At 35.1% G+C, this 25,376-nt stretch overlaps 1 protein-coding gene across 1 annotated transcript in view; it reads right to left on the bottom strand.

Moving 5' to 3' along the window:
* Window positions 1-25,376, bottom strand: part of ADGRL2 (adhesion G protein-coupled receptor L2) — a 271,801-nt gene that overhangs the window by 197,513 nt on the left and 48,912 nt on the right. Inside the window, exon 2 of the mRNA XM_067726676.1 lies at window positions 15,725-15,766. The gene's annotated coding sequence lies outside the window, so the exon portion shown is untranslated. The remainder of the gene's footprint in view (window positions 1-15,724; window positions 15,767-25,376) is intronic.

Here is a 25,376-nt window from a genome sequence, read left to right as displayed (position 1 = left end):
AAAATTACCACTGATATCGAGCCTTTCTGTATCGGTTTTCAGAACTGTAAAAGATAGGAATGTTTAGCCCTTTAACAGATGAGAAAACTAAAATCAGAGAAGTTAAGAGGATGCATTGTCATGTATCCCTTGAGTAAGGAAATAAAGATTACCATCTTGGTCTCAGGGACGCCAAAACCCAGGCTCTTTCTTCTGTGTGATGAAGCCTACGATTTGTTGCGAATCTTTAACAAAGTAAGCACATTTCACCACAGATTTAAATTTAAATTGCAAATCACTTAAACGGGAAGGAAAAAAAGCCCAGAGAAACCTACAGATTAAACCATTAAAATCATTATCATAATAATACCACTTTACACAACCACTATTATTACACATCTGTTATCTCCTTCCCTTCACAACAACTGTGTGAGGTAGGAAGGGTGGCAGATATTATTATTTGGATTTCACAGAAAACGAAGTAAGACTCTGGGCTATTAATGGAAGGTAATGTGGTAGGGGTGAAATTTATTGACTTAAGGAAAAAGATAACCTTTTCTTGCAGTAACTATCCCTAACTAACAGTGAGACTGTGGAAAAGTCAACTAACTAACGTTTTTAGGCCACAATTTGCTCATCTGTAAAAGTAGAGGGTCCAGACATTTCATCTTTACGTTAAGGGACCTTCAGTTCTGACGTGTGATGAATCTGCAAGCTAGTATATGGCTTCATTAGAATAGAATCTACCTTCTGTTCCAAAGTTTTCTAGGATTTCACTCTGCTTGTTAATATAAAGCTGTATGGAAACTTCCTGGTTTCCTGGGCATAAAGTTTGGTCATATAAACAATTTAATCTTTAATCCAATCTATTTTAAATTATAAGTAGACCATGCTGATTAAAAGGTAACTGAATAATCCTTGCCGGTTAGAAGCAAGGAACCTACATGTAAATTAGAGTGGGTAAAGGAACACTGGAGAAAAATCTAGATGAACGTAACATGAAAAACACAGAGAAGTGATAGCATTATATGATTGCATTACAGACTTCCTGGTCAGAAGGATACTTTTCTAGTGCAGGCCACAAAATTATCAGGGCAGCTCACATCTTAGTGTTAGGGATTTTAGTCTCAAAGAATCCACAGAAGCTCTCGTTCCTCAGAAAGCAACACACTGACAATTTCTTGACCAGCCTTGCTGATAATTTCATTTCCCAGAAGGCAGAGTAAGCAGTAAGGGGAACTCTACTCTGGACCCAATTCTGACAGAAACCAGTAGGTAAAATAAAATGATTGGAACCTTGGGGAAAAGCAACCATGCGCTCTTGCAGTTTGATTTAAGCAGTGTTCTGCCTATGCAAACACAAATGATTCTAATGAGCAAGAAAATGGGGAGGAAACTAAAGAAGCCAGTATGCTGCACAGGGAGCTACTGACAGGCGCTGAATTTCAAACAGCATGTGCAGAAGATGGTAAAAGGGGACACATAATCAAGCACAAATATGTGAAGGTAGCATAGACCTATAAAAATAACATCAGCAATACTAAAGCACAAAATGAGCTGCGGCTTGTGAGAGAGAGCAAAGAGAACCAAAAATGATCTCCTTAGCATGAAACAAGGAATAAAATCCATACAGGAGCAGGCCCATTTTCTAAAGTTGAAAATGTAACATTCATTCATGAAAAAGAGAAAGCAAAATGTCCTTACTCCTTTATGTTTCTTCCCTGCTGGTTCATTCATCTCTGTTTACACGTCACCTATTCAGAGAGGACCTGGACCACCCTTTCTAAAATAATTCTCTCTGACATCCTCTAACCCTTAAATTTTCATTCATCTAATCACTGACTGCCATTATTTTACATACTTAAGCTACTTCTTTCTGCTGTATTAGGATGTAAGCTCTATGAGTGCAGGGACTTTGATTTGTTCAGTACAGTATCTCCAGGCCTTGTATGAACCAAGTACTATTCAATAAATATTTGTTCAATGAATGAAGTCAGACAACTAGACATTCAATGAATGAAGTCAGACCACTAGACATTGGCTAAAAATGGAGAGGCAAAATAGGTAAAGGGATTATAATATAGGTGACATTTATCGAGTCCCTAGTAGGTGTCATACACTCAGTATTTAGATGTATTCAAGCATGCCTTATATCGGGTTGAATGGTTTGTCCCAGATCACACAACTAGAGAAGTATAGACCTAGGATTTGAATCAAGATAGTTAAGTCTATGGTCTGAGTACTTTACCTGTATGCTATACTGGGAGACCCTGACTAGTCTAGCTGACAATATGCCTCTTGACCTTTCTGAATTATTACCAGAGACTTCTAAGTGAGATGGAGTATTTAGCTGATTACTTTTGAGAAAATACAGTACAGGGGATAAGAGAAGAATACTTTATGTTCAAAAAATTGCAGAGTCTGCAAACTTCAGATCCATGAAACTTATGTTGTATGGGGGGAGAATAGCCTAGATCATACTTATAAAAGATAATTTTGTGCACATTTTTAAAAAGTGGTTATTAGTGTAAATTCAACAAGAATAAGCTATTCAGCCCAATTTTATATGTTCTGTTCTACAAAGTTAATAAACTAGTATATCAAGGCGCTAGCTATTTGGATTCCAAGCAAGTCATTTAATAAGGTCTTTCTTTATAACCTTGCGGACCAGATGGAGAAATACAGGTTTAGGGATAGTACTATTATGTGTTTTCATATCTGGCTGAATGATCGCACCCAATGGCAATTTTAATGAACCTGTATCAGCCTGAAGGAGGGTTTGTCCAGCGATATACCACAGGCCTTTATCTCTGGCCTTGTCTAATGTGAACATATTTATCAATGACTGAGATAAAACCATAAGAAGGCATTCCTATCAAAAATCAGTTACATGAGATAAGGAAGGCGAGTAAATACACTGGATTACAAGATTAAGATCTGAAAGTTCTTAACAACTAAAAGATGAACAAAATCCAACAATATACAATTTGGTTGGAATAACTGTGAAGTCCTGCCTTGGGACCAAAACAACAACTACCTAAATTCGATTTGAGGGATATATGACGTAGTAACAGTACTCATGGGAAAATAGAGGAGCTTTACTTGGCAGTGAATCAATGGTATAATATGGTTACAAGAAGGATGGGGGAGGGGGAGGAAAAGGAGAAGAGGAAGAAGAACAAGAAGAGAAGAAAAAGATGAAGAAATAATTTGGCTGCATTAATAAATTTAAGATGTGCATAGAATAATGGGGGACATAATCTGACTAACTTCGAGCTGTTCGGATTACCATGCTCAGTTCTGAGAGCTACATTTTACGGAAGACATGAATGAAAAGATTCGAAAACTTCTAGTATTTAGCAGGCTGCGTGGTAAAGGGACTTAAAACCATCTCATATGAGAAAAGGCTGAAAGAACTGAGGAACTTTTAGTTATAACAACTGAAAGTTGTTATATTTGATAGCTATATTGGAATACTGTAAACATAATAATAATAATTTGAATCATTATTCATCACTTATTATTCGCTAGGCACTGTGCTAATCATTTTACATTAATTAATGCTAGCCACAACCCCAATAGTGAGTTCTGGTTATAGATTAGAAAACTGAGCCTGAGAGAGATTAAGTAACATACCCAAGGCCATAAACGCTAGTGAGTGATAATGCTTCCATTTGTACCCAAGTCTATCTTTCTCCAGGACTGCCCACTTATCCTCTACAGCAGGCTCCCCCCAATAGATAGAAACTAAATTGTATTATGTATGTGTGTGTATGTTTACATATGATAAAGTTATGGGAAACAACAGAGAATCAAAACTATTTACAGTATTAAAAAACTGGAAATAGATACATCAAAATTTTAAAAGTGATTGTTTTCGGTACTGGGAATATAGCTATTTCCTTCTTTTGTCTACTTCTTTTAATTTTCCAGATCTTCTTTACTAAGCCTATCCTAGTTTTATAAAAATATCACCTATATTATTTAATTTAAAAATTATTATGTGAAAGAGAGATTAGCTTTATTCTGAATTGTCCAAAGAGGCTGAATTAAGATGCTGCAAGATACAATGAGGCATATTTCAGTTTAAAAACAGAACCTCTTGTAGTCAGAAATTTTCAAAGACGCAATATCTTGATAGAGGAAATACTGATTTTCCTGTTCGTGGAGATGCTAACCCAAGTCTGAAAACACTAAAATTTTATTGTTCTATGTGGTTAAATAAGCCAAGGACTAGGTAGTTAATATATCACTGGTTAATATATCACTTCATACTGAGGTCTTTCAGACTGCTTAAGGGGTCTTATTTTATAAGTACTTTTAATAAAATATTTGTGTAATGAATACATGAATGTATACATTTAGAACAGGAAAAGTAGACCATGGATAATATTATTTTTTGTACCAGCCTTTTCCCAAAGTATGCACAGGTAGTAAAGACTGTACTGAAAGGTCACGCTCATTTGTTTGTTCAAGTTCCAAGGTACTCCTGGCTGTTGACATCTGAGCACAGAATAAGTGGTCCCTCCAGGAAGCTTCATTTGGGCATGACCTCTTCTCACACAGTCTACCTCTCTGCCTACATTCCAGGCTCTTGCAAGCATCCCTCCTTTTTTAAAAAAACAAAAACAAAAACCAGGACTTCTATTAACTAAACTGAAAACTCCACAAAATCGGGAATCATGTCTGTTTTGATCTTCTTATACTATATAATGCTTGATATAATAGACACAAAACAAGTATCAATAGAATTAATCAGTTTGGCAGATATATTCAGCAAGTTTTTCTTTTGTTATCTAAGTATGGTTAGAAAGAGTGCCTTCGATTTCAAGTATAGACTAACAGCAGAGTTTATCTCAAAGGATTGCCATTATTTGTTATCTTTTTCTAGATTCCTGTTTCCTATCTGTGAGTAGATACAAAGACCCACTGCTTTAGGCCTTGAAGCTGTTTTTTTAAGTAAGAAAAGCAGTATGACTTTTCTTTTCAGAGTATAAAGTTGTTAAATTTTGCCATATGATAGGTGTATGAATTAAGTTTACAATATGGAGGTCTAGAGAAGAATTTGAGACATCACTTCCTTTTTTCCAAGGTGAACTCTAAACCCACTTTTCATTTGTGTTCCTACCACACAATTTGTATCAATATGAAAACGGCCAGGCCACAAAATAACTATAGGAGAAGCAAATGTTTCTGCCAGTTCTTTCATATAGTTGGAGACAGTAGTGACGGGGACATCCTAGTTCTGAAACTTGCTTAATCAGTTTCACTGTGCACAGACTGGATAGGCTTCATTTATTCTTACTATTATACATATTAAAGTATCTTCATAACATTTTTGTAGCTTCTCAGGGTGCGGACATACTTACAATAAATATAGGCCTTCAACAGGAAAATTCCTGAAATGCATCATCAATGTAAAAGAATAACCACTCTACTTTAAAAAAGTGTAAGTAGATTTATTATTCAAAAAACACTGTGATAATGAAAGGCACAGTAAGAAATACAGGACAAAAGGCCGAGGTAGGAAGTTTTGAGGAAGATATCACATGACCATTAATAAAAAGATGGGCAAATAAAAGTAACAGTTGTCCATTACTTATATGATCAACTTAGGAACATATTAAAAATACCAATTTCTAGCCCACAAGTCTGTAGATTCTGAATCAACAGATATGGTCTGGGGCCTAAAAATCTGTAATTAAAAAATGCCACACGGGCTTCCCTGGTTGCGCAGTGGTTGAGAGTCCACCTGCCGATGCAGGGGACACGGGTTCGTGCCCCGCTCCGGGAAGATCCCACATGCTGCGGAGCGGCTAGGCCCGTGAGCCATGGCCGCTGAGGCTGTGCCTCCGGAGCCTGTGCTCCGCAACGGGAGAGGCCACAACAGTGAGAGGCCCGCATACCGCAAAAATAAATTTAAAAAAAAATGCCACCCCAAATTCTGATGCACAGCCAGGTTTAGGAACCATAGACTATATACTAAGGATAAGAAGAGAGTACAGAGTAGATTTCATTCTCAACAAATTCACAATCTAGTGACCAACATGACTATGAATGCTTGAATTAGAATGATGAGGAGCTGCTGGTTATTAGAATATTTCAAATAAGAAAAACACAGTCTAAATTAAGGTAGTAACAGTGAAAACAAAGAGTAGAGCAGACATTTGAAAGAAATCTTATGGGTAGATTTGACAGACAGGGTTATTTCTTCTGAGAACTCTCCCTAGCTTGTAGATGGCCATCTTCTCTCTATGATGTCTTCATGTCATCTTCCTCTCTATGTCTTCATGTCATCTTCTTAAAAGGACACCAGTCATATTGGATTAGGGCTCACCTCCAATGACTTCATTTAACCTTAATAACTTCTTTAAAGGCTATCTGCAAATATAGTCATATTTTGAGGTCCTGGGGGTTTGGACTTCAACACATGAATTTTGGAGGGACATAATTCATCCCTTAACAACTAACTAGAAATAAAACAGACCAGCCAGGTCCTTAACATAGCATAAAATGCTCAATAATTGTTACATTCATCCCTTAAATTTCAGTCCTTTCCTCTTCCATTCAGGCTATGTAAAACCTCAAGTAGAAAGTAACCGCAAAGTAATATTACATGCAGAAAGGCCTTCTTGATGGAAGCCCTCTAGATACCAGAAGTTTAACTGTCCAAATACTAGTGGTCCTAAACCTTGTCATAAGGAATAATCCTAGGTAATCCTTACTTTGATCTGCCTCAGGAATAAATCAGAGGCGAGAGGTATGTTCTGGTCCAGGCAGGGCTTCAAAAAAACTCACCCAGGAACTCTTCCCAATTCCCTTCCCTTATGGTGGAAAAGGTATTAAAGGCATTATTCATCCATCACCTCCTATGACTATCAGCATGGAGGAAAACCATCTCCGAATTTAATTTTCCTTATATAAAGGTATCAGGACTATTTTAGTTGCAAGTTACAGAAACAACTCAAATAAGCTTCAGCAAAGGCAATTTACTGGTTCATGGATCCCTAGAAAGTTTAATAACTAGAATTAAGGTTCCGAATCAGTCTTCCCTGGGATTCATCAACCAGTATATTCTCTCTTTGCCTAAGAGTCTGTTCTGTGATTCCAGTTTATAAAATCACAAGGACAGACTATGACTGGCTCAGCTTTGGCCAAGTGCCCAACGTAAGACCAATCAGAGGTTCAAGGTTAAATGAGAAGACAAATTCTTTTTAAAAATTTTCAAAACACAAATGTAAAGAAAGTTCTTGAAAAAGAAACACTATACTCGGGAATTCCCTGGCAGTCCAGTGGTTAGGGCTCAGCGCTTTCACTGCTGAGGGCTCAGATTCAATCACTGGTGATGGAACTAAGATCTCACCAGCCACACGGCATCCAAAAAAAGAAAAAGAAAAAAAAAAAGTCCTAGAGATACTCTGATAATTTATAATATATTTATCATTTTGAGCATTTAGCTAAAAGGAATCTATCTAAAAATACTAAAGATTAAAAAAAAGATTCTATATTATAGACAGCAATATAGACAGCAATATATTACATAGACAGAAATATATTATTTTTAGCCTAATACAATATTTACAATTGTACTTGTTCATTTAAACTAAACAGAAAAGTACCTATTTATTTCTAATTTTTTTTTTTTTGTTCACTGCAGTTCTTATAGCTTGAAAGTTAAATGTCAAGATCAAACTCCATTTTAGTGTAACTAGGTTTAGCTTAGCAAGTTAAAACTTGATTATATTGTTAATTTCTAATTTTATAGAAAAGAAGGGTTTACATGTTATTTTGAGGAAATCAAATGTTAAAAAATAATTTAATTTTTAGATATAGTTTTATGGGCAACAAGAATGGGAATAAAAGAGAAGGGGACACAAAAGAATGATAATGGCAATTTCAATATTTGAAGTCTTTGTGGGTCTAATTCTGCTTTTTATCTTTTTTTACCTGAGTCCTGCTCATTTTTTCTTTGTTGTTTTGTTTTTTTTACAGTGTTTTTGTGATTTCTGATTGTGGGCTTGTTGTACTCATGGAATTGTATCTGTAAAAATTCTTGGAGAGATGGAATAAAGTTAGGCTCTCCAGAGGGGATTTTCTTTTGATTCTGCCAGGCACAAAAGGTACAACTAGGGACAAGTTTAAGCTAAATTTCTTATCTTGGAGTCTTTAGACCACTGAGATTATAAAATTCTTGCTGGAAACAGTAATGTCAGTTTCTGATTATGATATTTCAAGGGAGAATTTTTTTCTCTTTAGTTATGCATTTAAGACTTGTAATTTACCTTGCAGTCCTCTGTGGGATGGATTTGTTTGTAGATCAGGTTAACAATGAGGATATATCCATTTTGCATTCCAGCACTGAATCCTGGGCTTTGTCATTTTCCCCTTGTGCCAGCAAGGACATGAAAAGTGAAATTCATGTTCACCCCACTCAGTAAATGTCCTTAGAGTGAGAAATACTTCAGTTCTTAGCAATCCTTTGTGAGAAAAATCATATTTTCCTCTAAATTAACGTAGGAAAAAACACTTGATAAAATTCAGCATTCTCAAAGATTAAAAACAAACAAACTAAAAACAAAGCAAACTAAAAATAAAAAGAAAATTTATAACTTGATAAAGGATATCTACAAAAAAACCTACAACTTTTTTTTTTTTTAATATTTATTTATTCATTTGGCTGCACCGGGTCTTAGTTGTGACATGCGGGATCTTTGGTTGCAACATGAGAACTCTTAGTTGCGGCATGTGGGATCTACCTCCTTGACCATGGATCGAACCTAGGCTCCCTGCAATGGGAGCACAGAGTCTTAGCCACTGGACCACCAGGGAAGCCCAAAAAACCTACAACTTAATGTTGAAATGTTCAAAGCATTTTATTTTAAAAATCAGGAAAAAAGAAAGTTGTCTACTATTACAATTTCTATATAGTACTGAACTAGAGGTCTGGTTGGTGGAGTACACAAGGAAAAGATGAAAGTATAAGAACTGGAAAGGAAGAAATAAAGCTGGCATTACTAACAGAAGTTAGATTGCTTACATAGGAAATCCTAGAGAAAATACAGATAAATTATGATAATTAATAAGGAAGTTTTGAAGATTTGTTGAATAAAATAAAAATACAAAATTATTTTTATTTCCATGTGTCTCATACATTAGAAACTATCACTATACAAAAGAAATTATTGGAAGATATAATTTTAAAATATTTTATTAAAAAGTATTTAGAGATATATATAACAAATTTATGGGAGAAATAAAATCTTTTTGAAAAAAATATTATAGAAAATCTAAACAAATGGAAAAGTAAACCATATTTTTGGATTGGAACACTAAAATTTATAATACAAGTATAAGTTCCCTTCAGATTGATCTGTAGATTTTAAAGTATTTCAATCAAATTTTTTGCATGTGTAGGAGGTGGCATTGACAAGCTTTTTCCAAGACTTATATAGAAAAGTAAAGGGCCACAGGAACAAAGGAATTCTTGAAGAAGAATAGAAGAACTTACCAAATTTTTACAGTTATTATAAAATTCTAATAATTTTAGCAGTATAATATTGGTAAAGAGGTAGAGTAAAACACAGACCCGAAAACTAGATTATAAATACGGTATATGGAAACTTGATTCATGAAAAGTCTGACTCTGAAGATCAGCGAGGAAAGCATAAACTATTCAATACATGGTGCTAAGACTATGGTTTCTAGTTTTAATAATTTATTTCTGCCTTACATCATAAAAAACAATTTTTCAGGGCTTCCCTGGTGGCGCAGTGGTTAAGAGTCCGCCTGCCGATGCAGGGGACACGGGTTCGTGTCCCGGTCCGGGAGGATCCCACATGCCGCGGAGCGGCTGGGCCCGTGAGCCATGGCCGCTGAGCCTGTGCGTCCGGAGCCTGTGCTCCGCAACGGGAGAGGCCACAACAGTGAGAGGCCCGCGTACCGCAAAAAAAAAAGAAAAAAAAAAATTCAAATTGATTAAAGACTTAAATGTAAAAAGCAAATGTTAAAACACAGAAGATAAAGGGTAAGATTTCTTAAGTGGAAAATGTAAAAAATAAGCAAAACAGGAATGTTTGCTAAGTTTAACTGCATTAAGATTAAGAGCTCTGTCCATAAAAGGGCACCTTAAAAAAGTGAAAAGACAATTCATGAACTAGAAAAGGACATTTGTCACACAAATAAAGAAGAATGGATTAGTATATGTATTACCTAAAATTCATTTTTTAAAAATTGTTTAAAAGGAATCAGTACCTCATAGAATAGGAGGCTGTAATTGTCAATAATATGAGAAAAGATACACAATCTTATTAGTAATCAAGGAATTGAAAATTGAAACTCTGAGGAGTTGTTATTTCACCTTCACAAAATTGATAAAAAATTTTAAAGTATCTGACAATATTAGGTGCTGACAAGAATGCAGATCTATTGGAACATTGACATTTATAGTCCTGGGAGGGGTATAACATTGATACTTTGAACAACAGTTAGCAATTATCTAATAAATTTGAAATTTTCCATACTCTATGACTCAGCAATTTCACTTTCAAGCATATATTCTAGAGCAAAGTTTCTCAGCCTTGTACTATTGGCATTTTAGTTCAGATAATTCTTTGTTGTGGGAGCCGTCTTGTGCCTTATAGGATGTTTAGGGCATCCCTGGCCTTTACTTACTAAAAACCAGTAGCATGCTCCAAGTTATGATAACCAAAAATGTTTCCACACATTGCCAAATATTCCTCAGGGCAAAATCACTCCAGGTTAAGAACAACTTGCCCTAGAGAAATTTTTGTACCTATCCATTTGTACATGTTAAAGAATGTTCATAGCAGGACTATGTGGAATAGTAAAAAGAAAACATAAAGAACTGAAGCAGCCCCAAAATCCATCAACATTAAAGAGGAGAAATAAATTATGTCATAAAATGGAATACTATACAACAGTGTAAACTAATGGATTATAGTTATGTGCAGTAAATGGTTGAAACTCAAGACTTAATGTTGAATGAAAAAGTAACTTTCATTTACATATTATTGCAAACATGTAAACCAATTTGTATGTTTAGGGATGTAAATACATGAGACAAAATTACAAGGGAAAACAAGGGAGAGAGAAAATTTAGAACAGTGTTTAACTCGTTGAAATGAGGGTTAAGTAATTGAAGAAGGGAAACAGGGGACTTAAGTATTTTTGATTTGTTACTTATTATGTATTTGAAATTTTACTTTTTAGCTACTAAATATCAAAAAAAAATTTTTTAAAGGAAACAAGTTTTTTTTTTTTTTCTTTTTTGCGGTATGTGGGCCTCTCACTGTTGTGGCCTCTCCCGTTGCGGAGCACAGGCTCCGGACGCACTGGCTCAGCGGCCATGGCTCACGGGCCCAGCCGCTCCACAGCATGTGGAATCTTGCCGGACCGGGGCATGAACCCAGGTCCCCTGCATCGGCAGGCTGACTCTCAACCACTGCGCCACCAGGGAAGCCCGGAAACAAGTATTTTAACCTTATAAACTGTGTGAAACAATTCAGTAACACCCCAGAAATATATTTTTTAAATTTATTTAATAATTTTAGTTTATATATTTGATTGGTATGTTTATATATTTGAAATAATTTTAGAAGCCAATTTAGAATATTGCTTAGGAAAATTCGGTGGTTAAAACAAAACGGATTAACCATTCATCAAGAAAGACATTCTGTCTTCAAAGACAATGGCTACTAATAGATAACATATTTAACTAACTGCTTTAAAAGCAGGGCTTTTTTTTTTTCTTAAATAGGATAATCTAATGGCAGTAATCAGCGCACAGAGTGAACTCCCTCTTGTAAAAAGCGCATCAATTGTTTTTCCTAATTAAGATGAATATTATTCCTGTGAAATGAACCAAAAAGTTGTTTGAAACCGGAAATCCCAAAAGAGATCTATAATCTAGAAGGATAATTGAATGTAATTTTAATTGAAAGAAAAGGAGAGGCCTGTTTTTATCTTTGCTTTTTTCAAAACCTTGAAAGTAATCAACCTGTTGTCCAATTAACAATGTTTTAATATTACTATCAGCTGACCTAAAAATGGACATTTGATATATTGGAAACTGTTGTAGAAGTTTTAAAAATAAATGGCAAAATGACTACTGGCTACAGTTAAGTCCAACATGGCACTTTTATCTTTAATGAAATAAAGTTACAAATTTTTATTAATATCCCCAGAAATAAAGTGTATTTTATTGTTGATTAAAGATTAGGTGCTGTGACTATTCACAGAAATATGCACTCAAACTTTGTTCATTGTGGATGAGAGGAAACATCTATTTTGTTGAAATGTAAATTACACTGAGAAATTTTCTTTATTTAAATTGTCATTTATCTCCAATCTGTTAAAGATTTTTGGTAATGCTGAAGATTTATTCTGTTCAGTTTTAATAGATACATGTCAACAAAATATATATTTACATTTTAACTCATTTCACATAGTAATTCAGAACTTTGGCTGCTTATTTAAATTTGCACACTTATAAGTCAGAAAGAAATAATTTGAATAAGCAGATGTATTATTTATCCAATAATTTGTTACATTGACCCTGCTCTTTGTTATGGACAGGAGGTTAATTTTGTTTGCTTTCTAAAATGTCATGTTATGTTAGTTGTACTAAAGATGTTACATAGTGGATGCAAAAAATAAAATAATAAATTAAAATTTTTGATTCCTGGTATTTCAGTTTAGCATCTTGGCAGCATAAACCTATTAGAAATATATATTTCCATATTCAAATAGGGATGAATTTCGCTCCCCATTCTTTAGAAGGGGCTGATGTTAGATTTTCTCTCACACACTAAATATAGTGGTACCTCATTCAAGGTGAGAAAATTCAGGTTAAATTTCTAAGTACGTTTTTTAAATTTTTTGGATATTGTTGTCCAGATGCAGTGTATGTAGTTTCAGTTTTGTTTTTTTCTTTAAATTTATTTATTTATTTTTGGCTGTTTTGGGTCTTCGTTGCTGTGCGCGGGCTTTCCCCAGTTGCGGCGAGCAGGGGCCACTCCCCAATGCGGTGCGCGGGCCTCTCATTGTGGCGGCTTCTCCGGTTGCAGAGCACGGGCTCTAGGTGTGTGAGCTCAGCAGCTGTGGCTCACGGACTCCAGAGCACAGGCTCAGTAGTTGTGGCGCACGGGCTTAGCTGCTCCGCGGCATGTGGGATCTTCCCGGACCAGGGCTCAAACCCGTGTCCCCTGCATTGGCAGGCGGATTCTCCACCACTGCGCCACCAGGGAAACCCTCTAGGTACGTTTTAAAAATAGTAATATGGAAAGAATATCAGCAAAATACACAGTATATAATCTCTCATTTGCAGTATATAATTTGAATTGATATAAGTGAATTTTGCAAATAAATGAAATTTACCCTTTTAATCATTAAAACCTTTTTCATTTTAACAACTCCCAAATCGCCCAATATTATCTTTTGCTCTGTATAGTAAGTTTAAGGATATATTATTTCATTGTAAAATTCTAGGGCTAGAAAGGAATTTAGATTTTATTAAAAATCTTCCAGTATGACTGCTCAATTTAACAGATCAGGAATTTTGAACCCAAGTGTATGATATGTCTTACTCAATATCATACAACTAATCTTGGTTCCTCAGTTCTTACTGGTGGTGAATAGGTGTGAAAAGCCTCTAGCTTTTCAATGTGTTCTTCTCTGGTCCCTCCCAGCTTTGCTAGTTTGCCTTCCAGTTTGTGAGCTAGACAATCAGAGAACCAGTTCTGTCATAATTGTATGCAGACTGAGAACAAGTAAGATGGAAGTGAGGACCTGGGAAGCATTAATGTGAACTGTATTAGATCCTTACTGGAGCACCTCTCCCTCCTAAAATGTCTTCTAAAATTATTGGCTTATTTCCAGATAAGTTGCTGGACACGTGAGATGTAATTACAATTGATATTTTAATGCTGAGTTTACAATGTATGATAAATTACTCTTGAGAAGAAATCTTTAATCTCAAAAATATTTGATTATTTGTGTTATTTATTATGCTTACTATAATATGATTTATTAACATTATTTTAGGTTAAAACCACCTCTTCTGCTAACATACTTTGTTTTCTTTTAATCTTGGATCTTAAAATAAGTCTGCACATTCAAGTTGCAAAGATGACAATTGGTTGTAGCTGGGTAAATTACACAGTAGATTTTAGATCAAAGTTTTCTGCTGTTACTAACTAGTATGATCTACTGACAAAGTGTGAGTTTATTTTAAAAGGTTTACCTTCATATTTTGGCCTTTTCCTATGTAGATTTTTCCTTCTTCTGAAAAAAGTTCATAAAACACCAAATTCTTATATGCTAAAAACCAATGTGAAGCTGCAGATCTTTTTATTTCAGTTTAAAAAGGTTTATTTTTTTTCACACATATGCCTGAATTATAGGAGTGCTTCTGTATTAGAGTAAAATTAATAAAAGTAATAGCTTCAACCTGATTTTAAATCCTTCATTGTTTTATTGTATAATTTTACTCAATTAATCTTCAATTTGTATTTTTAGTTCCTTATGGGATTAGGAAGGTTTGGGAGGTTTTTGTTTTCTTTTTTAATTGTATAAGATCATTTTGGTTATGCAATTGGCACAAAGAGGTATTTCCTCAACTGTATGTATATATATATTTCGTTAATAATAATATACTGTTTTGAATAGCCTGTTATTCAAATAATGCTTTTATTCGGATAAGAATAATAATACGTATTTATTATAGGAAATTCAGAAAATTAAGAAGAAATGAAGACTACTGAACTACCTATGTTCCCACTGTTTGTGTGCCTTTTGTTAGTCTTTTTTCTAAGCCTACAGTATGGTCCCAATTGTCTCTCCTCTCGATACACAAGCACAAATGCGCACAACATATAATGTATTTATAATGTGTTCTGCTTTTTCACTTAACATAGCACTTTTCGATGATTGGTTTATTTCAAAGTGATTTTTTTCTACAGTGAGAAATTCCTTCTTTTTATAGGGAATATGCAAGAACCACTGGGGGGAAGAACTTTGTAGGAGACAGTAATAACTTGTTAAGGAATATCATTTTACATGGACCTTTCCCATTCAATAAGATTGATTTTTATTGTTGTTTAAATTGTAAAGAGGTTATGATTAAGACTAAATTTAATATTACCATTTCAAGTCATAAAAACATAAAGACAACAAAACTATGAGTTTAGACAAAATCATACAGTAGCTAGCTTGCCTTGGAGACATTATGATATATACTTTTAGAAAACAAACATTTTAAAATTCACAGGTGCTGCAAAGCCCTGGTCAAACATAGATTACAATCAGTTTTTATGTAACAGTAAAAATTCCAAAGGACTCTTACCCACCCACTCTCAATATGTATCACAGATATGCTTCTTCTTTTTGCTCACAGAATGTAAACCACATTTATTTCTATATCTGTGTGTATTTTAAAATAAATTACCGCAGAAAACAAAATAGGGAGTACACTGTGTTCAAATGCAAACCAACAGAGAAAGCAAAAACCTTATATTCCCTCTGAAGAGCCTGTAGCATAGTTGGTGAGAATTTTGGAATGCTTATAGAATTTGAATGCGGTATCCATTTATTTCAAGAGTATATGCTACCTTATAATTATCAGATCGTTCAATACATTTAGCAAATGATACTCCACTTTCATTATAACAATTCACTTTTTCTTGTTTGTGTTCAGTACTATCAAATATAGAAAGAGCTCTTTACTTACCATTCGGGGAAAGATGAAATTTATCATTGTTCCATAAATACTCTGGAAAGCAAAGAAAATATTATTATTTATTATATCTCCATCCACAGGGATCCTAACTGCCAAATGTAATGCAACAGCACCAAAATAAAAATGAAGTAAATCTATTGCAGAAAACACAAATCAGTGTTCTAAGAATTCTTGAATGTGTATTACATGCCTTTGGACAGAGCTACTTTAGGATTAAACAACTGTTGTGATAAGTACTTTCAAAGTCAGGAATAAAACATTTTATTTTCCCCCCAAAATATTATTGGATTAAGAGAATACTGTCAAAAGTTTTTTTTTTTTTCTTTCTCCCCTTTAGCTCAGTTGAATTTTTCATTGATAACAGATAGGACAGCTATACTTAAAACTCTTTAAGGAAAATTGAGGGGCATTTTACTTTCTTGAAGTCAGCATTAATGACAATTGCATCTATTTATATGCAAATACATTTCCTTTTTGGAATCTTGAACTGAAAATCTGATGTAGGAGCTGAAAACAGAATTAAGAGTCCAAGCTCTTATTTTTCCACACTAAATAAGTGATAATAAAGAGCTACATTTTTCCTTATTGTTTTCTGTTGATTAAAAACGGGTTTTAATTGCATCACATGGTAAGAATTAGAACAAATTTGTATTTTGAAAAGGTATATACGTTCTTAAATTTATTCTCTCCTTTAAATTTTTAAAATTAACATTGACTTTCACAATTAATAAGTAGTACAAAATAACCTTTCTTAGTGTCAATAGTTCTAATATATGTATACATATAGCTGATTCACTTCGTTGTACAGCAGAATAACACAACATTGTAAAGCAATTATACTCCTATAAAGATATTTAAAAAAAAAAAAAGGAACTTGTCAGGATGTAAGAAAATAGGCTTTTCTCATATCCTGATATATAATGTCATTACATATTGGTCATTTTCTGTTCCTTTATGTTTTTGTAAGAATCATAAACTTAATCTAGAGAAAAACACACAGAGTACATCTCCCTCTGCTAAAACTAGATGATAGCATAAATAACATATGCAGAAAAGGGATTTACTTTAATTTTTGGATAATGACATTTCAGATCCTTTGATTTTTTTTTCGAATAAAGTAATCCTGACTAAAAATTATAATGTGTTAGTGTCACTTGAAATCATTATTTCCAAGAAAGATGATGTTTCAGTAAATGAAAATTAGTGAAAATTTCAAATGACAAATACTGACAAAATTTACTGACTTTTCGCTGGAGGATAAAATTAAGATTTGAAAGGTGTCCTACTTAGTTTTTCACATAGAAAATATCTTATTTTTTAGACTTTTTTTTTTTTTTTTTTTCCGGTACGCGGGCCTCTCACTGTTGTGGCCTCTCCCATTGCAGAGCACAGGCTCCGGACGCGCAGGCTCAGCGGCCACGGCTCACAGGCCCAGCCGCTCCACGGCATGTGGGATCTTCCCGGACCGGGGCACGAACCCGTGTCCCCTGCATCGGCAGGCGGACTCTCAACCACTGTGCCACCAAGGAAGCCCTTTTTAGACATTTTTAATCTAAAGAAACGTTTGGGTAGTAAATGTGGAAGTCTGACATTCTGTAATAATTGAGGAATTCTCCCCACAAGCATAGTTTCTCCTAAGAAAGCTGTTTTTCATATTTAATTATAAATATTAATAATTTATTTAAATTTTTTTGTATTTATTGATTCTTAATGAAAGATATTCAAGGGAAAATTTTAGACTTAGAAATACTTTATTGTGTGTAGTGCTTATTTCTGAAGAATTATTAATACAACTTTTGATATTATAGCTTATATTTATAATTACTAAACTGCTAAAAAAAAAAGTCGAAGTATTTTTAAGCATCAGTTCCTGAAGAGGGCAGCACGTTCTAGATATTATTGAATTTCAAGCTCAAATATGACAGCTTTGGCTTTAGTATACTTTTTTTTAAGAACTAGAGGGGGAAAAAATGGATTTTTTTTTTTTATAGATGTCTACTCCCATGATACAATAAACCAGCAGAAATTCTAGGCAGCTGCAGACCAAGGTCAAAACTGTATTTGATTATTACAAAAGAACATTCAAATTAGACACCTAAAGCAATGTATTTAGAAAGGGAACAACAAAATACTAGTAAGGAGACTTTCCATGAGGAATGTGTTTTATCTTAATACTGCAGATAACTTTTCCTATTGGCAGTGCATTGACTGTCAAAACTACTAAAGGGGTTAGATTTAATTATCTCACTTCTTGCACATTTCATCTCAATTGCTATGGCAACATTCAGTTGCCTCAGCAGCAATGCACACTTTAATCAGATATTTCCTCCTCATTTCTCTATGAGCCAAAACTGTGTAGTCAAATTTACAACCAAGTCCTGATAAATCTGATAACACTTCTTACAATTTAATGGCAACTTGCCTCCACCCACACATATAAATATTTTCAGAGAGGTTTGTAACTATTGGACAAGTATAAGACTTGATAAGAACGTACACTTGGACTTTCCTACTTCATTGATATTTCTTTGCTATTTCTGCCACTATTCTTTATTAGAAGTTTTTTACAAATTCAAAACTCACTCCAGCAAGTCACTAACGTGGGTCACCTGACCTCAATAGGAGAGCTGATGAGTAAACAACCTCCAACATTCAGATGTCAACCCTCCTCAAAAGCCTATTGAATTATTTACCTTTTATCTGAACATACTTTGAATTGGCACATCAAAGAGGCTTTTTCTATTTCTTGAAAGCAGGTAAAAGAAGGAAAGAAAATAATTCAAGACAAAGCAAAATCTGATATAGGAAGAAAACTGTAGGGTATCAGACTTAAATGGAGGGCCAAGCATGAAGAAAATTTGGTTAAGCTTCAGTAATGAAGCAATTTTAATGAGAAGTGAAAGCATGATGCATTAAATTGTTGATGTCACGTGGGTGAATATTAACCATCTACATTGTTGGACAAATCATCACTTTAGCATTTTGCAAAAGACTAGAGAAACTTTTGTGGGCAGATAAGGAATATCCAAACTGTCTTCAAGTCCGATTTAAAGTGTTAGCTTATTATATTTTTATAAATGTTTGGAATTTTTTTAAATAGTAACTTTTAATTTGATACTGTATAATAAAAAATTATTTTAAACTGTGATTAAGCAGCAAAGTAATCTAAGGTCTTCCTAACAATTTTAGTGGCTGCTATAAATTTGTATTTAGATAACAAACATTTTATCCTGAAGTTGTGATAGTTCTTTGGTGAGAAATTTTATACCCGTAGCTGACAGTAATATTTCAGCATCGTTTTTCAATCACCACTTTGTAGTGTCTAGTAAAATTTTCATTAATTGAGACCACCAAAAAGATGTTTTCTGTACCTGGTTCTACCAGTCCAACATTTTAATAGCAATTTCTAGATTGCATCTTATGTATTACAGACCACTAAACATAGCATTCAATCAAAACTTAACCAAACATAAAAAATATTCTGTAAAATACAAGTCATATATTTTGAACTTTGAGCTGATTATTAGCATATTATGTTCAAAATGTAGTTATTGAAAAGCTAACTTCTCATTAATGATGAAGTTTGGAAGCCGCATAACCTTAGGAATAGCTGAAGGAATAGATGTTTAAAAAGAGAAACCTATACAGGAGGGGAAGCATGAAACCTGTCTTCAAATATTTGAAAGTCTTATGTAAAGGAGACAATGAGTGTCTTAGAAAGCTAAGACAAATGATACAAGTTCCAGAAAAGCAGATTCCAGCTCTCTATAAAGAAAAACTTAAAACAATTAGAATTACTTAAACAATGGCACAAACTATGAAGCCCCGAGTTCCTTGTCTAAGCATATTCCATGTACTGTTTGCATATGAACCCTTTATTTTCTGTTGCTTGATTCTGGGACAACGTTGTAAAAATGTGGTAGAAGCACTCCACAAATTTGGATCTGGGAGTTCAGATGAGTCTTAACGAATTTTTCAAGTACCAGTGCTTTATATTGGTACGGAAACCTAGCAATGGTCTGCAAACAGCATATTCAGCAGGAAGTTTGTGAATCCTACTCTGGAGAAATGGTCTAAATGAGATAAACAAACAGTTCTTAGTGAAGAGCTATCTAAAACCTCCAAGGAGACATGTAAATTGGTCCTAATTGGCATTCCTTCAAGAATCTCAGTAGATGGCAGGGATTGAATAGAGGTGAAGAATGAGTTCCCCTTTCAGTCTTGACTTGGCTCTTCTACCTGAAGCTGGGGTGCTGCCAGACAAGGTGTACACCACTGCCTATGTTAGACTTGTTCTCTGGATGAAAGGAAGATTTTCGCATTATTCTCAAACTCTATATTCACTTAAGAAATAATAATTGCTCAATTAAGGGTCCAGAGCTTTTTTCTGTACCCAGAGAAACTAAAAGTTAAAGAGAAAATTGCACGCCACGTGGGAATGCTCATTTTCAGCAAGATTGCTGAATAAGATAAAGTTGTAACCGATTTGAAGGTTATAAATATAAAGAAGTTGTTGATTCTTGAGTCAAAGTAATGTTTACTTTTTGTGTAATACTAGATCCCGTAAAGTTTTAGTTTATGTTAGTTGGAAATAGTCTTTTTACTTAGATTTTGAAATTTCCTTGTGTGATCCTCTCTTGAATCACTTTGAAGGAACCAAGGGGCTCACAAAGGTCTTGCGTAGTATGTAACCTTTATGTACTCCAGTGCTGTTGTTTAGAGCATGAGATCTTTTGAAGAATGGCTGTCTACCAGAAGCATCTCTTTCTATCTAAAGAGCTGATGAGTTGTTTTGCAGCACCAAGAAATGCTAACTTGTATTTTTACTCTCAAAGACTATGGGATGTTAGTACTTGATTAAGTATTTTATCTCCCTTGCCCCTCCGGGCCTCTGCAAATCAAATCTTTACATTATGTTGTTTAAAATTACACCTGCTGGGCTTCCCTGGTGGCGCAGTGGTTGAGTCCGCCTGCCGATGCAGGGGACACGGGTTCGTGCCCTGGTCTGGGAAGATCCCACATGCCGCGGAGCGGCTGGCCCCGTGAGCCATGGCCGCTGAGCCTGCATGTCCGGAGCCTATGCTCCGCAACGGGATAGGCCACAGCAGTGAGAGGCCCGCATACCGCAAAAACAACAACAACAACAAAAACAACAAAAAAATTACACCTGCTGAGATTGTGCTGGCAAATGGTCTTGAAACTTTTTTCCGAAATCCTCACCCGCAAAAGCTTTTACTAGCCAGTCCCATTTGGTTGGTTGTGCTCCAACCAGTCTCTGGTGAACACGAACATAAGTTACAGAAAAACAGAAATATTTCCATGGCACTCTGGAGGAACGTTTTGATCCAAAAGACACTACTAGTAAACCAAAGTGTCATTGCAAATTCATGAACATTTCCTTATGTCATGAGTCGCAGTAGAAGGAAAGGGCTTCATTTGTGCAATGGTTGTTCCATGTGTGCAAACAAGTATTTATTTAGTGCCTACCATGTCTGAAAGTTAAGGAGCCACCAAAAGACAAATAGGGGCTACTTTAAAATTCTGGTAGCAGAAACGAACACACCATTGTAAAGCAATTATACTCCAATAAAGATGTTAAAAAAAAATTATGGTATTTGTTGAATGAATGAAGAAAAATACATTGCTGGCCTAAAAAAACCTTACAATAATCTATAGGGTTCTGAATTTAAGACGAAACAAAGCACAATCTCTGTTTTGTCTCCCAGTTAAAATGTTAGTCTATTTCATGCCACAGAAGCTTTTAATATATTTCAACATTACTTCCTTCATTTAAGCAGATTTAACTGAGAAAAAGCACAAATCATATAGTTTTACCCAATACGGTCCTGCACCCTTACATCTACCAGCTTGCATTTCTTACCTGTGGAGTTTAAGGTATCTCTACTGAACCATTATTGCTCTGACTGTGAGCTTAATGAGGGCAGGGGAAATCTGCCTTTTTGTTTTCATTCTGGCCACTGCAATAGTGCCTGGTAAACAATAATAAGCATTCAGAAAATGATTATTCAATGAATAATGTATGAATAGTAAGAGGAATGAAATGGCGTTGACCTAAATGCAAGAAGTATTCAGGAAGGTTAGTGTAGTTTGAAATGGTCTTAGTTGGACAGAAGATATGAGATTTTTTCACTGGGCCTTCAGGAATGGATGGGGTTTAAATAGCAGGTAGGAAGGAAATAAAGTATTTCTAGTAGAGTTAAGAACATGAGCAAAATTCAATTGCTTTGAATGCAGAGATATTAGTGAAAGGATTTAATCCTTCTTGATGGGACCATGGGTTGTATTATGGGTTAGTGATTTTGTTTGGTTTAGATTAATAGGTATTGTAGAGAAGTGCTTCTCAAATTTTAATTTGCATACCTGGGGATCTTGTTAAACTGTAGACTTTAATTTGTAGGTCTGGATTGAGGTGTGAGATTATCTGTTTCTAACAAGTTCCCAGATGATGTTGGTGCTGGTGCTAGACCCTGAATTGCAAGACTGCAGAGGGTCCTTAAAGCTAGACAGTCATTTTGCACTTGATACAGCAGGCATTTGAGAACTACTCTACGTTTTCCGGCAGTTATGGCATGATGAAAACTGCATTTAGGAAGATTAGTATGTCAACCTCATGGAAAGTATGCTAACAAAGAGAGAATGTGGATATAGGAAAACTGGCTGGGAGGCTGTCTTACACTTTATCTGTGTATTTCACAGATTTGGTGCTCAGTTACCTGTTGATTGATTAGTTTGTGTGGACATGGTCAATTCAAAAGCCCTTTCTCAATGGAATAATTGTGGGTCCACTGACTTTTTGAAAACAAGTCAAATTTAGATAAAACACATGGGGAACCCATGAATGTTCTTCATCTCCTCCCCATCTGGAAAAACTGTATTTATTCTTTAAAAGACTTGAAATATTAGCTCTTCTGTTCTTCTCACATTATAAAATGTAATTATTCCCTCACAAGTATCTCTCAAACTCTGATCTTATTATATCATAATGATAATAATAATTAGTAATAGTAGTACAACTAGTGTTTTTTGAATGCTTATTAATAGCCCCAGGTAAATTGCTAAGTTTTATAATTAAATCCTTATAATAATGCTGTGAGGAATACTGCTATTATCATCCCTATTCTTACAGATTGAAAAAAAAAGAAAGAGTACTTGCATGCCCTAATATGGTGTCAGGTACATAACAATAAATAGATTTATTCAGAGAGCGATCAATCAAAATGTATTCTAAGAAATCACTGATTTATCTTATTTTTTAAACTTATTTATTTTTGGCTGCGTTGGGTCTTCATTGCGGTGCACGGGCTTCTCATTGTGGTGGGTGGCTTCTCTTGTTGCGGAGCATGGGCTCTAGGCTCATGGGCTTCAGTAGTTGTGGCACATGGGCTCAGTTGCTCTGTGGCTTGTGGGAGCTTCCCGGACCAGGGCTCAAACTCGTGTCCCCTGCATTGGCAGGCAGATTCTTAACCACTGTACCACCAGGGAAGCCCAAGAAATCACTGATTTCTTAACATAGCTTCTGTTTTTGCATGATATCTTTGTCTGTGTTCCTTGATCTCCAATAATTGGGATAATGGTTAGAACTAGTGACTGTTTCCTATGTTCCAGGTACTACTTTAAGCAATTTACATGTGTTGTCTCTTTTAATGCTCATAATAATCCTAGGACTTGGGTGTTATTATTACTCTCATTTTACATATGAAGAAAATGAGGTATAAAGAGGTGAAATAATTTGTCTAAATTTCCATAACTATAGAGCAGGAGATTTGTATTTTGAACGCATTATAGTATGTTATTGACTTTAGCCTAACTTGTCCTTAGTAACATGGAATTCTGAGTGTTTTCTTAAATGAATACCATAAATTTCTTCAAATGATAATATTTGTGAAAAGTTAATTTTCTCCCAAATTAAGAAAGAGTCCATGAAGTCCAAGAAGCCTTGTTATTATTTCTTGGCTTCTGTCGGCACACCACCATGCCTGACGAAAAGGAACTCCCTGAAGCTGGCATCCATTTAGCATGGGGCAAAATCTTTTCGATAAAATGCCAGCAAATCTCAGATAACCTGGGCCCCACATACTTCTCACCTCTCCAGTCATATTCCAGCCCCCTTATACCACAACTCAATTCCACAGAAGAATAAAGAATATTTCTCAAAATAGGGAAAGGCATATTCAAAAGGTAGTCTCCTTTACATTTTTTTTCCTTTGGGGAAAGATAACCAGCTTCTGTGATCCCTTGCTAGTAATAAGAATAATAATGACAATCTTCCAGATAGTTTAAATGTGCAGATATGGTAATAATTAGTACTTGTTTGACCAGCTAAACTAGAGATCAAACACAAGTAAAACATTTCATTTTATTCCACTACATGAGGGTAATATTCTAATCTAAATATTTAATATTTAAATTATAGACAAATTTGATATTACGATGTCATAGTTTTTTTTGTTTGTTTTTTTTTTTTTGGCGGTACGCGGGCCTCTCACTGTTGTGGCCTCTCCCGTTGCGGAGCACAGGCTCCAGAGGCGCAGGCTCAGCAGCCATGGCTCACGGGTCCAGCCGCTCCGTGGCACGTGGGATCCTCCCGGACCGGGGCATGAACCCGTGTGCCCTGCATCGTCAGGCGGACTCTCAACCACTGCGCCACCAGGGAAGGCCCGATGTCATCATTTTTGAAATTATGTACTTTCATATATTGTTTTAAAGAAAAGTATCCAATATTCCTGTAGTATCCTATCAGTTGGCACATTACTTATTATGTTAATATTGATCTCATGATTAAGGGGATCATTGTAAAATTGCTCTTTTTTTCCCTTTTTTTACAACTATGTTATTTATTTATTTATATCAGTATGGACTTGTGGATATACATTTTATCTAGAGGGATATAATCTGCTGTTACTATTAGTCAGTTTGATTTTCAAGTAGTCTCAGATACGGTCATCATGATCCCCATTAACCTGACTTCTTTTTTGACATGTCCCTGGCGTCGTGTGAGTAACTTCCATACTTTTGGCATAATAAGATAACCAAGGTTTGGGAGGAGGGTGTGCAGAGGTGCCCATTGTTTTGGGTGTGTCATTGTTCTCAGGATCTGGAACCAAGGAACTATATGTATGAAAAAAATCATCTATTTATATAGCTATCTCTACATGTATGTACACATATTAACATCTCTATTTACCTCTGTCTCTATGAAACTTCAGGAGTTCACACTGATATCTCCATTCCAAACCAACGCCACAGAATCCAATGCAGTTTCTCTCTTTTCATATTTGTGACTACTTCCCGCAACAATGAAAACCCTATCTCCCGATTATCCTTAACATAGTTACTTATTTGATCAATCTCTCTGTGTGTGTAACCAATATCCTATTGCTGCTAAACACACCCTCCACCCTCCTCACCCTTCCTGAGCCACAATACTGCTCTTTAGGCTGCAGAGGCTCTCCTCGTCCACACTCCCTACGGATGCTTATCTTCTTTGTCCCCACACAATTTAGGCCTAAATTGCTCAGGAAAAAAAGGGAAGGAAAGAGAATAAAAAAGGCAAGGGGAAAGGAATATGAAAAAGAAGAAGAGACTTGAGAACTTGAAATACTTTTAACCTGCTTGTCTGCTG

This window comes from Pseudorca crassidens, chromosome 2, assembly GCF_039906515.1.
Source record: "Pseudorca crassidens isolate mPseCra1 chromosome 2, mPseCra1.hap1, whole genome shotgun sequence".
NCBI lineage: Eukaryota > Metazoa > Chordata > Mammalia > Artiodactyla > Delphinidae > Pseudorca > Pseudorca crassidens.
This window is presented reverse-complemented; position numbering and strand designations above follow the sequence as displayed.